At 40.3% G+C, this 16,259-nt stretch overlaps 1 long non-coding RNA gene across 1 annotated transcript in view; it reads right to left on the reverse strand.

Moving 5' to 3' along the window:
• Window positions 1-16,259, reverse strand: part of LOC102553943 (uncharacterized) — a 133,704-nt gene that overhangs the window by 22,075 nt on the left and 95,370 nt on the right. The gene's annotated exons all lie outside the window — the stretch shown is intronic.

The following is a 16,259-nucleotide window of genomic DNA, read 5'->3' on the forward strand; positions in this document are numbered from 1 at the left end:
CTTCCATTTTCAAACTCCAAGGGCTAGAATTTCTAGCTATTTGGCTATTCTAATTAGTGAAAACTAACAAAGCCCACCCCATCATCAGAGCAGCAGTTCTCAAAGAATAAAATATTGCTAAAAATAAATCAGACGTCAGAGTAATACTTTACAATACCTTCAGCTTGGCCTGTTGTTGAAATTACTGAAAAACAATACTAGATATCAACCCCATTATATCTGTACAAAAAGATGCACTGTATCTTATTAACTCTTAATCCGTCCAAGTTGGACATCTCCCCACCTTGAGTCTGAACAGCCAACGTGAAGTGGGAGCCATGAGAGAACATATTTCGGGCATGAGATAAATGAAATCAAGGGAGAGTTTTGAACATTACAGTTCAATATCTCGTGTTTGGCAGACACAAGTGATGTTAGAAGATGTGACAAATCTCTAACAACCTTCACAATAAAGTAGTATAGCACGTGTATTCAGCAGGCTTCCCAGGGTCAAGAGATTGCTAAAGTCGACCCTGGTTGGGCCCGAGTGTTTCTAATCTTATTTTCTTGGTATTCTCTACCTGATACTCCCTTTCTACTTCCATGATTGGCTTTTATCTTCTTGACTCTGCTCTTACTGGGTGGTAAACAAATCCCCCGCTGAGAGGCAAACAAACCTCCAGGCTAGGTGGCCTGCTGGGAGTTGAGTTGACACAGTTATAAGAAGTCTAACTCTTGAAGAGATGAGGAACCTTTAAAGCGAGAGCAAAGCATGGGGGCTTTTTCTTCAGTTTCACCATCTGTACTCAAGATGGCTGCAAAGACGTCAATAAGAAAGATAGCTACAGGCAACGAAACAGGGAGGAGAGCTAAACAAAGCCATGATCTTCAAAAAGAAAAACCTTTTCTTTGAAAACAATAACAAGGCCCCAAGTCAAATATTATTTCATGCCACCACCACAGTCTCTAGTACTGTAATAATACTTTGCCATGTAGCTAGGATAGTTTGAGGCCTACAAAATTGTTTTGAATCTACTATTTGATTTGATGACCACAATCCACCTCTACAACTGTCTGCTCCCCTGCTGAAATCACAGTCCCACAGCGAAATCCTACTCGCCACCATCTTGTTTGGGTGCGTGCAATATAAATTCCTCCCTCTATTGGACTATCCAAATCTTGTTGCGTATTTAAGATCAAACTCAAAATACAACTTTCTCTGAGAAGCCTTCCCTAGTGAATCATCGTGAGAAATCTAACCTTCCTCTACAGACTAAAACAATCAATATCCAGGTTGTTATTTGATAAAAAAAACAAACAAACAAAAAAAAAAACAACTAACTCTAAGTCTTCTAAGATTTGTTCTATTATAGTTTTTAAACCACCCAGAGTTTTCCCATGAAATATTAGCACCTTGGCTATAAGGTAATGAAAAAAGGAATGAGAATATTTAAGTATATAGCTTTGAATAAACTGGGCCTAATGGATTGGATTGTGGTTGGTGAGGGTCATAGTCTGAATGTAATTGATGGATTGACCTTTGGCTAATGTAGCTATGTGAGCTTTAGAAGACGGAGCCTAGCTGAAGAAAGGTCAGGGTAGGTAAGCCTTTGAGGGTTATACCTGGTCCCTGAGGCCTTTAGTTCCCTCTGCTTCCTGTCAGCTGTGGCAGTGAGTGGCTTTTGTGCTATGGTGTTCTAACTCATCATGGCCCAAAAAGCTATGAATTGAACCCCCCAACAAGCCAAAACACAAGACTGTCCTTCTCAATTGTCTAGGGTAGGTTGTTTAATTACGCCTATGAAAATCCTCACACAACCAACTATAATTGGTTCCTGGGATCCATCAGTGGGCAACTAGAAACTCTCCCCACAGTGAAAAGCCCAGTGTTGGCAGGACAGGAAATGAAGTTGGCTGTGGCAATCAATGTCTGTGGGATGGAGGAATCAGAATGTAGAGTCTGTACAATCCTGGCTCACACCTGTCACTGTTTTAAAGGTAGAGACCCTGTTCTGTTAATAGAATTTACTTCAATGGATTAAATAAACAATAGGAAAGTTAGGGGGAAAGAATCAACCAGTGATTGAAGGTTACCAATAAATAATAGAAAATTCTAGCATGAAACTTTTGGAAAACAGAACCAAGTAGACAGGGGAAAGAAGTACTGGAAGTCAATGCCTGTGAGAACACCACAGGTCTAATCAATGCCTGTGAGAACACCACAGGTCTAATCAATGCCTGTGAGAACACCACAGGTCTAATCAATGCCTGTGAGAACACCACAGGTCTATTCTGAGACCAGGTTTCCATACAGGTGTTTCCCCATGGGAAAAAGAATGCAGTGATCCAAGAGCCAAGTGAATGACAGAGGGAAGTCTCCAGGACTGCTTGCCTTACTTTATGGAGTAGTATGATCCAGGAAATCAAATCTGTGTTTTTATTAATTGGAATTCACAGCAGAAAGAACAGAATATAGCAAAGAGCTCATAATATTTATTCAACTAGACCTCCCCATCTGTGTGTGTGTGTGTGTGTGTGTGTGTGTAAGCCAGAGGATATGGCTCTCTCTATTACTCTCTACTTTATTCCCTTAAGATGTCTCCCTGAAAGCTTGTAGCATTTCCAATTATCATCCTGTAAGCCCCAATAATCCTGGGTCCTCCTCACCCTGCAAGTGCTGGGGTTATGGCCATGCTTGACTTTTACATGGCTGCTGGGAATCCAAACTCGGGTTCTCTTCCTTCCTGTCCTCAAGAACAAGGCATTTTATTGTGTTCAGTGGCAAAGTCTTACATGGTCCAGCCTCAGTACTCATACACTATCACTTTTACTTTTTCATGATACTATCTATCACAAAAGCCAATGCTGATATACTGTGAGGGGAACCACACAAGGACATCAACACCAGAAGAAGAAAATCGATGAAACCTGTCTTAGAGAGTGGCTAATACAAGTGGTACATAGGCTAATAAATCAAGTATATCATGTTTTAGCATGTCATGATTTTCTGGAATACTGTATAAAAGGTGATGCCAGTTATATCCTTGAATAATCAATCCAGAATATTTTAGGCACATAAATGTATGTGTGGCTTCTATATGTGTATATAGGCATGTTCACATATGTGTAGGTGTAGAAGATGCTTATGCACATGCTTACTAGTGTGTATATGAAGACCAGAATATGACATCAGATCTTTTATTCCATCTGTGGTAGAGTCTGTCACTTGAACCCAGAGTTTGCTGATCCAGCTGCTCTCTCAGGCCAGCTTGTCTTTGGAATTTTTCTTTCCACCTTTTGAGCCCCGGGATGGTGGGAGACCTCTATACTTGCCCAGCTATGGTACAGGTGCTAAAGGTCTTCACCCTTGCGTGGAAATTGCCTTACCCACTGAACCATCTGCCCAGCCCCCTCAGTCATAATTATTTTAAAAGACATTTAGGAAGGAGTTGTACAAACATACTTTCATCTTAAAATATCATGGAACTTGCCAGCCTTTTTATGTCAGCATCAAGAACTTCATAAACAATTATGAATCAACAATTTATTACAAAGTCCCCAAATCAGAGCAATACAACATTCTATAGTGTGTGTGTGTGTGTGTGTGTGTGTGTCCATATCGGAATTCAAAAAACCAATTCCTGTATTCCATACCCACTAATTACTTTAAACATGTTGAAATTTAAGCAAAATATTGCATTAACAACACACATGGGATGAGATGGGTTGAAAAATGTAATCTTTAGTAGGACCACAGCAAACCAGAATCACAAGGGTTAAAAATATTTTGCATTCAATTGCTAGTTCACTTCTTGCCCTCTGATAACCAGGAACAAAATTGCTTTTCTGTTGCATAAAGTATCTTTCAAATTCAATTGCTTATCACCTCATTCATTCAAGTAAGAGAGACCTCAGATTTACAGGAACCAGAGCCCATAATACAAATATGGTATATTAACCATACAGCAGACATCTTCTGAAAAAATAACCAAAACACAGTCTATTGATTTTAACCTTCTGTATCAAGGTATTCTCCAGTGGTCTCAACTGGATGCTAGCTATGAGAAATTCCAATTATTTGAATTTCTATATATAGGATAAGCATTTAGTTATCAACACACACCATAAAACATATTTTCATCTGTTATTAAAGCACTATTACTGTGTGGAATTGAATGCGTTTCTACTGTGGACTCAACTGCCGCAAAGCCAGCAAGGCAGCCTTTTCTATAGGAGATTCCCTTCATAGCGCTGTCTTCTGTGCACTGTCCTGTAAAAACCTTTGAATTTGCTTTTGGGTAAATAATATAAAACTCGATGGAAATAGTTTCGACATCTCTTCCTTCACTCTCCCACAACTCCTTCTCTATGTAATTATTCATTGCTCTGCTTCTCATTAGCCGATCAAGTGCTATAGATTGTTTCTCAACAGTAACCACCGAGCCGGTGCCTGCCTGTGAGCTCACACAAACACACCAGGTCAGGGTGATCGCTTACAGGACCCTGAGCTCAGTTAATTTTAGTAAAATATCAAACAGAGAGCCTGAGATGTACCCGACTTCTTATCGCACTGATTCCAATTTTGATTAAAGCAAGTTTGCAGACGAGAGAACGGAGCCAAATGAAATGTGTTCCCATGATGGCCTGGGTGTTAGTGATACCAGCCTTTGCCAGTCATCTCCTAAAGAGCGTCGCTGCTCTTCATGGTTCACAGACTAGCAGAATTGGAGCAGGATCGAGAAGAGAGATGGCTGAGACAGCCAGAAGGAGAAAGAGGGACTGGTTTTTATCAGGAAGGAAAAATAATCTAATTCAGTATCCACTTCCTTCGACAACTAAGTAGATGATTTCCAAGACTCAGTGGGTTTCTCTTGTGCTTCTAAACTACTTGGGGGGGGGGAGGGCGGGGAAGCAGTATGTTAGTGGGAAGGGTGGGAGGGAAGAAAGGAAGGGGAATGTCTGTGATTATATTTTCATTTCAAAAAAATGGAAGCATGTTAAAAAACAAAAGAGCAAAGCAAGTTTAGGTATGGACCATGTTACTTACAATTTAATATAAAATTTTGTAACACCCACATAATTTATTGCAGATGATAACAGTAGAAACATAAAACAAAAATGTCAGAACGTCAAAAATCATGCACAATCCCAGAAACTACCACCATCAACAATATGTACATATTTGTGAAGTTTCTCATTCAGGTATCATTTGCATGGCTAGAATAAGGGCATATATACCGTTCTATAGTCTATAGTTTTTATTGATTATTAGCATTCCCTCATGATGTGTCATCTAATTTGTAGCTGGAATATAATTCATACAGGGGTGGACTGTAATTTCTCTGAGCATTTTTTAGTATAACTATAACTGTGATGAACAACTTTACATGCTCATGTTGGTTTGTACTTCTAAGTGTGATGTCTGAATGAATTTATGTACTAAGTCTTTTATGATTAATTTTTAATTGTGTGTCTGTCTCTGTGCCTTTGTAGGGGTTCATTAGTTGTGAGTGCAGTGCCTAGGGGATCAGAAGAAATAACCAGATGCTCTGTTGCTGGATTTAAAGGGAGTTCCTTGTGAGCCGCCCAAACTGTGAGTGGTAGGAACTGAACTCGAGTCCTAAACAAGCAGCGCATACTCTTTACTGCAGAACTATCTTTCCAATGACTGGACTAGGAGTTTCTAGCATTAATTTATTACTGCTGCTATACTCTTTGATATAATTATTTCTGAAAGAAATAACTACAAGAAGAAGCACATGGAAGCTCCATAAGTTGAAAATAGACTGTATTCCCTTTTATGCTAAGGTCCTTGGTATCCATACTGTACTTTATAAACGTCTATTGAGTTGACGTATAAAACTCTCAGACATTGAAATGCTCTAGTTTTTACTATAACAGCTCAATGAGCTGACCAATGACCGCAGACACATACACACACCCTTATCAATACATAGAAATTCCACTCCAGGAAGAGACCGCTTCTGTGACCACTCACTGTGTCATACCTGACTCTTCTAGATTTCTATACTCAGTGTAGTTTCACATGTCTGTCTTCTTTCCCTTGCCATGATGGTTGTGGAACTCATCCATCCATAGAATAATACTAAATTCATTTTCATTACAGAGTGGTTCTAGACAAACAACGTAAAATAGGTCTGTCCACTCTCTTGCCGATGAAGAGTTGGCTTATTTTCAGGGTTTGGCTATTGTGAATGGAACTGCTAGGAAGCTGCTGTCAAGCCATTTCAGATTTACCCATTCATTTTCCTTGAGCAAAATTGAACTGTATAATTTGTAAGTCATAGAAGTTACATTTCTCTGTGTTAGAAACCAATCAGGCATATTCTAGGTGGTCTGCCCATTCTCCTCTCCAATGATTCATTTGAACTGCTCTATGTACTCAGCAGTTTCTCAAACTTACATCCCTCTTTGTTAGCCCTTCTAGTGGTATGAGTCAGCATCTAACTACGGCTTTACACTTTTACTTCCCTCAAGACGAATGTGGCAAGCAGGTTTCTTTTGTACTTATTAAAGTGTCTTAGATATCTGAAATTTGACCGAGAACCTTTTACTCTTGAGTAAAAGTCCTCTTATATAGATTCAGACCTGTGTTTAATGTACGTTTATATTTTATCACAATCCCTTATTTTCATTCTCCAATTATGTTCTCATGTGTAATTGTAAGCAGGTGTGTCTAATCCCGAGAACATGCAACAGACTGTTTTTAGAAATTATTCTTGGTAATCCTATTTAAAGCATCTTTTCTATTGAGATGGTTTGAGCAGCCTCCCCAGATTTATATTGGAGCTTAAGCCCCAGTATAATGGTGTTGACAATTGTAGTTCTTAAAAAGTGAGTCACTCTATGATTAAATGGTTCTATGATACAACTTATCAAAGAGAGTCCATGCTTTTTTTTGTTTTGTTTTGTTGTTGTTGTTGTTGCTCTTACTGTTACTGTTGCTGTTGCTGTTGTTGCTGTTGTTTTTGTTGTTTGAGGTGGATTTGCCCTCTCATTTCCTGCCATGTGAGAATGTGACTAAAAGCCTCTCATTAAATAGCATCTGCAAGTGTCACAATCTTGACCTGCTCAGCTTCCAGAACTGTGAGAAACATCTTCCTGTCCTTTGTAAGTCACCAAGGCCTGAGCATCTGCTATAAAAATGTGAAGTCACTCAAACAGCCACGCTATTGCTCTGCTGTATTATACAAGCTTTGAGATTTTAGAGTTCGTATTGAAGTCTAAGACTCATATGGACCTGTTGAGTCTAACATGAGATATACAGACAAGTGATTGCTATCTATCTAGGTTAACATGTGCTCCGGAGCCATAAGCATCTTTCCCCCATGGAATTGTTTAACATCTCCCCTGGAAATCAGTTGTGAGTTAGCATGAGTCTATTTTTGAGTCTCTATTCTATTCCACTGATTAACCAGGAGCAGTGGAGACTTCTTTCAGAGTCTACAATAACTACTTCTCTTCTGGCCCCTGAATCTGCACCAACACTGACTTTCCCATGTACTGACATCCCACACAGCTTCTATCTACCCTAGAAATCCACAATAGTAAAAGCCAGGAGCACCCGACTCACTGAAGTTACTACTGCAATGACATGCCTGAGCCAGCTGCAGGAGTCAGTCCCAAGGTTCCATTTTAGGGTTTCCTCCTCAGGACATGCCTGCTGACACCTGGACATCATGAGCCACAGATTTTTCTGCCAGGGGTCTGCTGGAGAATAATCTTTGGAATAATGGCTCTGGGAAAGGAAGACACAAAGGAGTTGAAAAATGTCTCTGATGTTTTTACAGAAGTCTCAGCTGATTCCCACTCCATGGGTGACTCTGAAACTAGGAATCCACTTGAGGTTTATATGGATTGAGGCAAGAGAAGTGCAGCATCAAAGCCCTGTATCTGCAGTTATTAGATCCTGGGGAGGGCACTGAGACTTGAGGCAAAGTAGCTCACTTTTGCTAAAGCAGTAATGTGAACTAAAGAACTGACTTCCAATTCTACAGAACTGAAGACAATGTATGTAAAACTTACTACCAATATACCACGGCCCCTTGGCAATTAAGAGGCACAGCAGGTGATATAGGGAATGGTGGGTTATGCCCTTGTCTGAGGTTGGTACAGCTAAAGGCAAGCCCAGCAAAAGGAGTAGGTTTCCTCATGGTGGACTTTCAAGAAGTACAAGTGAGAGTAGGGGAGAGACAGATGACAAAGCAGGTGAATGAGAAGAGAAGCCAATGAACATTACTGTGGAATGATGCAACTTTGTTTAGGGATCTCTACTGCTAAATACTAACAGGGCTTGTAGAAATACTGGGAGTAGGGTTACTAGAAGAATCTTTTTTTCCCTAATCTAAGCATGCATCTAAGAAGGTCAACAGAAGACCACATATATACCACCGGTTTCATAACACTGTAATGGAACTGAAATATCCCTATTTCCAGATAATGCCCTAGCCATCCTCACAATGTAATGCAACATAGCATTTATGATGACACTGATGTCAATGAACCCACTGCTCTGCCAGTCACACAACGTAAGTGCACACTGAACATAAGGATAATAGCTACATTGTTGCTCTATATATTTATTATCCTTATTGTTTCAGAGTGTACCCCTACTTACAGATACTTATAGTATTCTATGGCATACCACCAGCAGTGTCAGATATATCATGTGTACCGTGTTCTTTGACAACAAGTTACTGTGATGGTTTCAAGAAAAATGGCACCTATATTATTTGAATGCTCGGCCATTAGAGAGTAGAGCTACTTGGCAAGGGTTAGGAAAGGTGACCTGGTGTAGCCTTGCTGAAGGAAGTGTGTCACTGAAGGTTAGCCTATGGAGTTTTAAATATTCAAGCCAGGCCCACTATGTCTCTTCTTCCTGAGGCCTGTGGCTCTGTATATAGAAACATCCCCTCCGGCACCATGTCTACCTGTGTGCAGCCATGCTTCCTCCCATGCTGATAATGGACTGAACCTCTGAAACTATAAGCTAGCCCTAATTAAGTGCTTTCTTTTTATAAGATTTTCCATGGTCATGGTGTCTCTTCACAACAATGGGACACTGACTAAGACAGTCACTATGTAGTTACTGGTCTCCCATACAGTTGTGCGAAGAATATTCTATGACGCTCATATGATAAAAAGCAACGAGAGTCAGATTTCTCAGAATGAATTAAAACATGAAATGTGATTGGCTTGATCATGAGCCTCAGTTCCCAGTGCAAATCTTGTAAACTCCTTGGAATTCCTGGTTGATCTTTAATTCTAAAGAAGTGACCCTTAATGGGCTCCTGAATGGGGCCTGCTCACCAGAGGACAGGTCATGATTAGAAACTCAGAACTTCCAGTTTTAGGTCCCATTCTCTAGAAATGGGGGTAAGAAATGGAAATGGAGTTACACAACTCCACTTGCCTCCATGAAAGTCCCCAAACTACAGGGTTCAGGAACTTCTTGTCTAGTAAACAAGAACATAATATGTTAATGTATGACATCGCCTAGAAGACACTAACACATTGTATATCTTTACTTACATTCTCTAAAATAGCCCTTGTAATAAAGCAATAGTAGTAAGCAAACTACCTTGGGATCTTTGAACTGCTCTAGTAAATTATCAAGCCCAAGGACAAAGCTGTGGGAATCTCAGTTCTAAGCCAATTTGAATACAAGCTGTGCATGACCTGGGGCCTTGTAACTTGTAATTGGCATCTAGAAGTGGGTGAAGTCTCAAGGAACTGGGCCTTTAGCCTGTGACATCTGAAGCTTTCTCAATGTAGAGAGAATCAGAACTTAGTTAAATTTTAGGGATCCTAGAAAGTGTTATGAATTTGTGTGATGTGGGGGGAAACCACACATCTGCTATTAGAAATGAAGTATTAAGAATGGTATGAGGATCCCAGACCCCCAACTCTAGCAGGTAACTCCTACTAAGTTGCAGACCATGCCTGCCAGCAAACCAGGTAGTCTGCCCATAGACACCCTCTCCCGCCCCAATCCCATGCAGGTCCAATCCCTCAGTCTTGTCCCTAGCACTGCAACAGAACACCAGCTACAGCCTCCTCCCCTCCTGCCTACATCTTCTGTGAATGTCATAGAGCATCCCTCCCTAACATCCCTCTCCACATTGGTCACTGTATCCTAGTCCCCAACTCCAGCAAGCATGCCCTGTTCAACCACAGGCCATGCCTGCCAGAAAAATAGATAGGCTGTCTACAGACATCTCTCTCTCTCTCTCTCTCTCTCTCTCTCTCTCTCTCTCTCTCTCTCTGTGTGTGTGTGTGTGTGTGTGTGTGTGTGTGTGTGTGTGTGTGTGTGTGTGTGTTCTGTCTGATAACTCTGCAGAGAGAAAATTACAGAGCCAAACTCAGTACCACTACCACTGTGATGGAAAAATATAACTCCCATAGTAGGGGTTAAAGGAGGTGAAAGTTTACAGGATACAAGTCCAGAGCTTGCTGTGCGCTGTTACAATCTCCCGACTCCTCAGGGAGGGCTGAAAGGAACTGGTGAGGATTGGACAGAAATGTAAAACGAACTTCTTAGAAATACATTTCTGAAATCAATCTATACTAATTAGAACTTGTAGCTAAGTAGGAGAACAGAGAAACGCATTCTACTTTTAGGATCGAATCATAAACTACAAATAGTCTGGTTCTAAACTGATAATAGAACCACCAAGGGGTGTGGTTTGACATCTGGGCATTGCCACTGGCTGGTCGCCTTACTCTGGTCTTTGGTTTTCTTCCAGCCTCTGCTTCTGCCACTGAAAAATGAGGGGTCCTCTTGGTGAGCTTGAACTCCTTGCTTTTAACAAGCTCTTCGTGATGATTTGAGACAATTTACAGCTGAGGCCTCATCCCAGTAGCAGGTAGGAGCCAGCAGTGCGGAAGTGGGGTGAATATTAGCCACTGCGAATAAGAACAAATCAATCCGGGACCTACATTTCACAAACTAACGCAACCCCAATCTTGTTGACACCGATTAATTTCCTTGAATCTCTCCATGACTTATAAAGACTGAAGCTGACTTTCTGCAAACACTCTGATGCCCTCTCAATCCTGAGGATGTCACTTAACAAAAAGTTAGCTGAGTCAAGAATTTCAAACACACCCTTTTAGGGATATCTGCAGTTTGCACAAAGTATTATTTGGCTTTTGTGAGCTGGTCTACCAAAGGGCAATGAAATATCATTCCAGGAACAACACAAATATCAAAGAAGGGAGAGGAAGGCCTCGTTGACTTTTCCTCCTCTCTAGTTGATAAAGAAAAGTGCTATTAGGACTATTCCAAAGCAGAGACCTTTTGAAGGGAGAGATGCTTGTCCAATTGCGATACAAAGTTTACTATTCTGTAGGCAATATGTTTAGACATAAGCTCCTTGAGGCTAGGAATATATATTCTTCTTAAAGAATAGTTTAAATTTTGTTGGTACTTTGCATATAGGAAACTTCAAATAATTTTTGTTAAGTGAATGAATGAGGAATGTGAAGTGAATATCAATGAATGGTTGCTCTCGTACCTTTGAAAATCATATTGCTAAACATATAGTGGGCATAATGTGTGGCCCAAAGATCTCAAGCAAACTATAATGTTGAGAGTGCATCAGTGATCAGACATCAGGAGATATGGGTAATTCAAAGAATGATTGGATACTCACTTAGCGATCACAAAATGCAATGCATAAAGGATTTACTTTATACGCTGTCAGAGCCAAGGTGGATTCAAAGTTGAGAGAGCCAGGTAGTACAATAAACTCCAAGTTAATCTACTAACTAGGGACTCCTGGACCAGTGCATCCAATTTTAGGTCCTGTAGGTGAAAGATAACAAATATGGTTCTTGCTATATCAAATATTCACTATGTAAAATTTAATTAAGGAAAAATGATTTAGGGGTTGGGGATTTAGTTCAGTGGTAGAGTGCTTGCCTAGGAAGCGCAAGGCCCTGGGTTCGGTCCCCAGCTCCGAAAAAAAGAACCAAAAAAAAAAAAGAAAAAATGATTTAAAATGGACCTATGAATGTAATTAATGATCCTTTTGGTCCCCCAAACTGAACCTGAACTTGGGATTTTATTGTCTAGCTATAGAGTAGCTATAAAGGGTAAACTATGCCAGTTTAGTGTTTCGATCATAAGCTGCTATTTATGTAATGTCTGTATATAATAAGTATTCTGTCTCTGTTCTTTTTTTTTTTATTAACTTGAGTATTTCTTATATACATTTCAAGTGTTATTCCCTTTCCCGGTTTCCGGGCAAACATCCCCCTCCCCCCTCCCCTTCCTTATGGGTGTTCCCCTCCCAACCCTCCCCCCATTGCCGCCCTCCCCCCATAGTCTAGTTCACAAGGGGGTTCAGTCTTAGCAGGACCCAGGGCTTCCCCTTCCACTGATGCTCTTACTAGGATATTCATTGCTACCTATGAGGTCAGAGTCCAGGGTCAGTCCATGTATAGTCTTTAGGTAGTGGCTTAGTCCCTGGGAGCTCTGGTTGCTTGACATTGTTGTACTTTTGGGGTCTCGAGCCCCTTCAAGCTCTTCCAGTTCTTTCTCTGATTCCTTCAACGGGGGACCTATTCTCAGTTCAGTGCTTTACTGCTGGCATTCGCCTCTGTATTTGCTGTATTCTGGCTGTGTCTCTCAGGAGCGATCTCCATCCGGCTCCTGTCGGTCTGCACTTCTTTGCTTCATCCATCTTGTCTAATTGGGTGGCTGTATATGTATGGGCCACATGTGGGGCAAGCTCTGGATGGGTGTTCATTCAGTCACTGTTTTAATCTTTGCCTCTCCCTTCCCTGCCAAGGGTATTCTTTTTCCTCATTTAAAGAAGGAGTGAAGCATTCACATTTTGATCATCCGTCTTGAGTTTCGTTTGTTCTAGGGATCTAGGGTAATTCAAGCATTTGGGATAATAGCCACTTATCAATGAGTGCATACCATGTATGTCTTTCTGTGATTGGGTTAGCTCACTCAGGATGACATTTTCCAGTTCCAACCATTTGCCTACGAATTTCATAAAGTCGTTGTTTTTGATAGCTGAGTAATATTCCATTGTGTAGATATACCACATTTTCTGTATCCATTCCTCTGTTGAAGGGCATCTGGGTTCTTTCCAGTTTCTGGCTATTATAAATAAGGCTGCGATGAACATAGTGGAGCACGTGTCTCTTTTATATGTTGAGGCATCTTTTGGGTATATGCCCAAGAGAGGTATAGCTGGATCCTCAGGCAGTTCAATGTCCAATTTTCTGAGGAACCTCCAGACTGATTTCCAGAATGGTTGTACCAGTCTGCAATCCCACCAACAATGGAGGAGTGTTCCTCTTTCTCCACATCCTCGCCAGCATCTGCTGTCACCTGAGTTTTTGATCTTAGCATTCTCACTGGTGTGAGGTGAAATCTCAGGGTTGTTTTGATTTGCATTTCCCTTATGACTAAAGATACTGAACATTTCTTTAGGTGTTTCTCAGCCATTCGGCATTCCTCAGCTGTGAATTCTTTGTTTAGCTCTGAACCCCATTTTTTAATAGGGTTATTTGTTTCCCTGCGGTCTAACTTCTTGAGTTCTTTGTATATTTTGGATTTAAGGCCTCTATCTGTTGTAGGATTGGTAAAGATCTTTTCCCAATCTGTTGGTTGCCGTTTTGTCCTAACCACAGTGTCCTTTGCCTTACAGAAGCTTTGCAGTTTTATGAGATCCCATTTGTCGATTCTTGATCTTAGAGCATAAGCCATTGGTGTTTTGTTCAGGAAATTTTTTCCAGTGCCCATGTGTTCCAGATGCTTCCCTAGTTTTTCTTCTATTAGTTTGAGTGTGTCTGGTTTGATGTGGAGGTCCTTGATCCACTTGGACTTAAGCTTTGTACAGGGTGATAAGCATGGATCGATCTGCATTCTTCTACATGTTGCCCTCCAGTTGAACCAGCACCATTTGCTGAAAATGCTATCTTTTTTCCATTGGATGATTTTGGCTCCTTTGTCAAAAATCAAGTGACCATAGGTGTGTGGGTTCATTTCTGGGTCTTCAATTCTATTCCATTGGTCTATCTCTCTGTCTCTGTACCAATACCATGCAGTTTTTATCACTATTGCTCTGTAATACTGCTTGAGTTCAGGGATAGTGATTCCCCCTGAAGTCCTTTTATTGTTGAGGATAGCTTTAGCTATCCTGGGTTTTTTGTTATTCCAGATGAATTTGCAAATTGTTCTGTCTAACTCTTTGAAGAATTGGATTGGTATTTTGATGGGGATTGCATTGAATCTGTAGATTGCTTTTGGTAAAATGGCCAGTTTTACTATATTAATCCTGCCAATCCATGAGCATGGGAGATCTTTCCATCTTCTGAGGTCTTCTTCAATTTCTTTCCTCAGTGTCTTGAAGTTCTTATTGTACAGATCTTTTACTTGCTTGGTTAAAGTCACACCGAGGTACTTTATATTATTTGGGTCTATTATGAAGGGTGTCATTTCCCTAATTTCTTTCTCGGCTTGTTTCTCTTTTGTATAGAGGAAGGCAACTGATTTATTTGAGTTAATTTTATACCCAGCCACTTTGCTGAAGTTGTTTATCAGCTTTAGTAGTTCTCTGGTGGAACTTTTGGGATCACTTAAATATACTATCATATCATCTGCAAATAGTGATATTTTGACCTCTTCTTTTCCGATCTGTATCCCCTTGATCTCCTTTTGTTGTCTGATTGCTCTGGCTAGAACTTCAAGAACTATATTGAATAAGTAGGGAGAGAGTGGGCAGCCTTGTCTAGTCCCTGATTTTAGTGGGATTGCTTCAAGTTTCTCTCCATTTAGTTTAATGTTAGAAACTGGTTTGCTGTATATGGCTTTTACTATGTTTAGGTATGGGCCTTGAATTCCTATTCTTTCCAGGACTTTTATCATGAAGGGGTGTTGAATTTTGTCAAATGCGTTCTCAGCATCTAATGAAATGATCATGTGGTTCTGTTCTTTCAGTTTGTTTATATAATGGATCACGTTGATGGTTTTCCGTATATTAAACCATCCCTGCATGCCTGGGATGAAGCCTACTTGATCATGGTGGATGATTGTTTGGATGTGCTCTTGGATTCAGTTTGCCAGAATTTTATTGAGTATTTTTGCGTCGATATTCATAAGGGAAATTGGTCTGAAGTTCTCTTTCTTTGTTGTGTCTTTGTGTGGTTTAGGTATAAGAGTAATTGTGGCTTCGTAGAAGGAATTCGGTAGGGCTCCATCTGTTTCAATTTTGTGGAATAGTTTGGATAATATTGGTATGAGGTCTTCTATGAAGGTTTGATAGAATTCTGCACTAAACCCGTCTGGACCTGGGCTCTTTTTGGTTGGGAGACCTTTAATGACTGCTTCTATTTCCTTAGGAGTTATGGGGTTGTTTAACTGGTTTATCTGTTCCTGATTTAACTTCGATACCTGGTATCTGTCTAGGAAATTGTCCATTTCCTGAAGATTTTCAAGTTTTGTTGAATATAGGTTTTTATAGTAAGATCTGATGATTTTTTGAATTTCCTCTGAATCTGTAGTTATGTCTCCCTTTTCATTTCTGATTTTGTTAATTTGGACGCACTCTCTGTGTCCTCTCGTTAGTCTGGCTAAGGGTTTATCTATCTTGTTGATTTTCCCAAAGAACCAACTTTTGGTTCTGTTGATTCTATGGTCCTTTTTGTTTCTACTTGGTTGATTTCAGCTCTGAGTTTGATTATTTCCTGCCTCTACTCCTCCTGGGTGTATTTGCTTCTTTTTGTTCTAGAGCTTTTAGGTGTGCTGTCAAGCTGCTGACATATGCTCTTTCCTGTTTCTTTCTGCAGGCACTCACCGCTATGAGTTTTCCTCTTAGCACAGCTTTCATTGTGTCCCATAAGTTTGGGTATGTTGTACCTTCATTTTCATTAAATTCTAAAAAGTTTTTAATTTCTTTCTTTATTTCTTCCTTGACCAGGTTATCATTGAGTAGAGCATTGTTCAATTTCCACGTATATGTGGGGATTCTTCCCTTATTGTTATTGAAGACCAGTTTTAGGGCGTGGTGGTCCGTTAGCACGCATGGGATTATTTCTTTCTGTACCTGTTGAGGCCCGTTTTTTGACCAATTATATGGTCAATTTTGGAGAAAGTACCATGAGGAGCTGAGAAGAAGGTATATCCTTTTGCTTTAGGATAGAATGTTCTATAAATATCCGTTAAGTCCATTTGGCTCATGACTTCTCTTAGTCTGTCTACATCTCTGTTTAATTTCTGTTTCCATGATCTGTCCATTGAT

Source organism: Rattus norvegicus, chromosome 2, assembly GCF_036323735.1.
Source record: "Rattus norvegicus strain BN/NHsdMcwi chromosome 2, GRCr8, whole genome shotgun sequence".
Taxonomy (NCBI): Eukaryota; Metazoa; Chordata; class Mammalia; order Rodentia; family Muridae; genus Rattus; species Rattus norvegicus.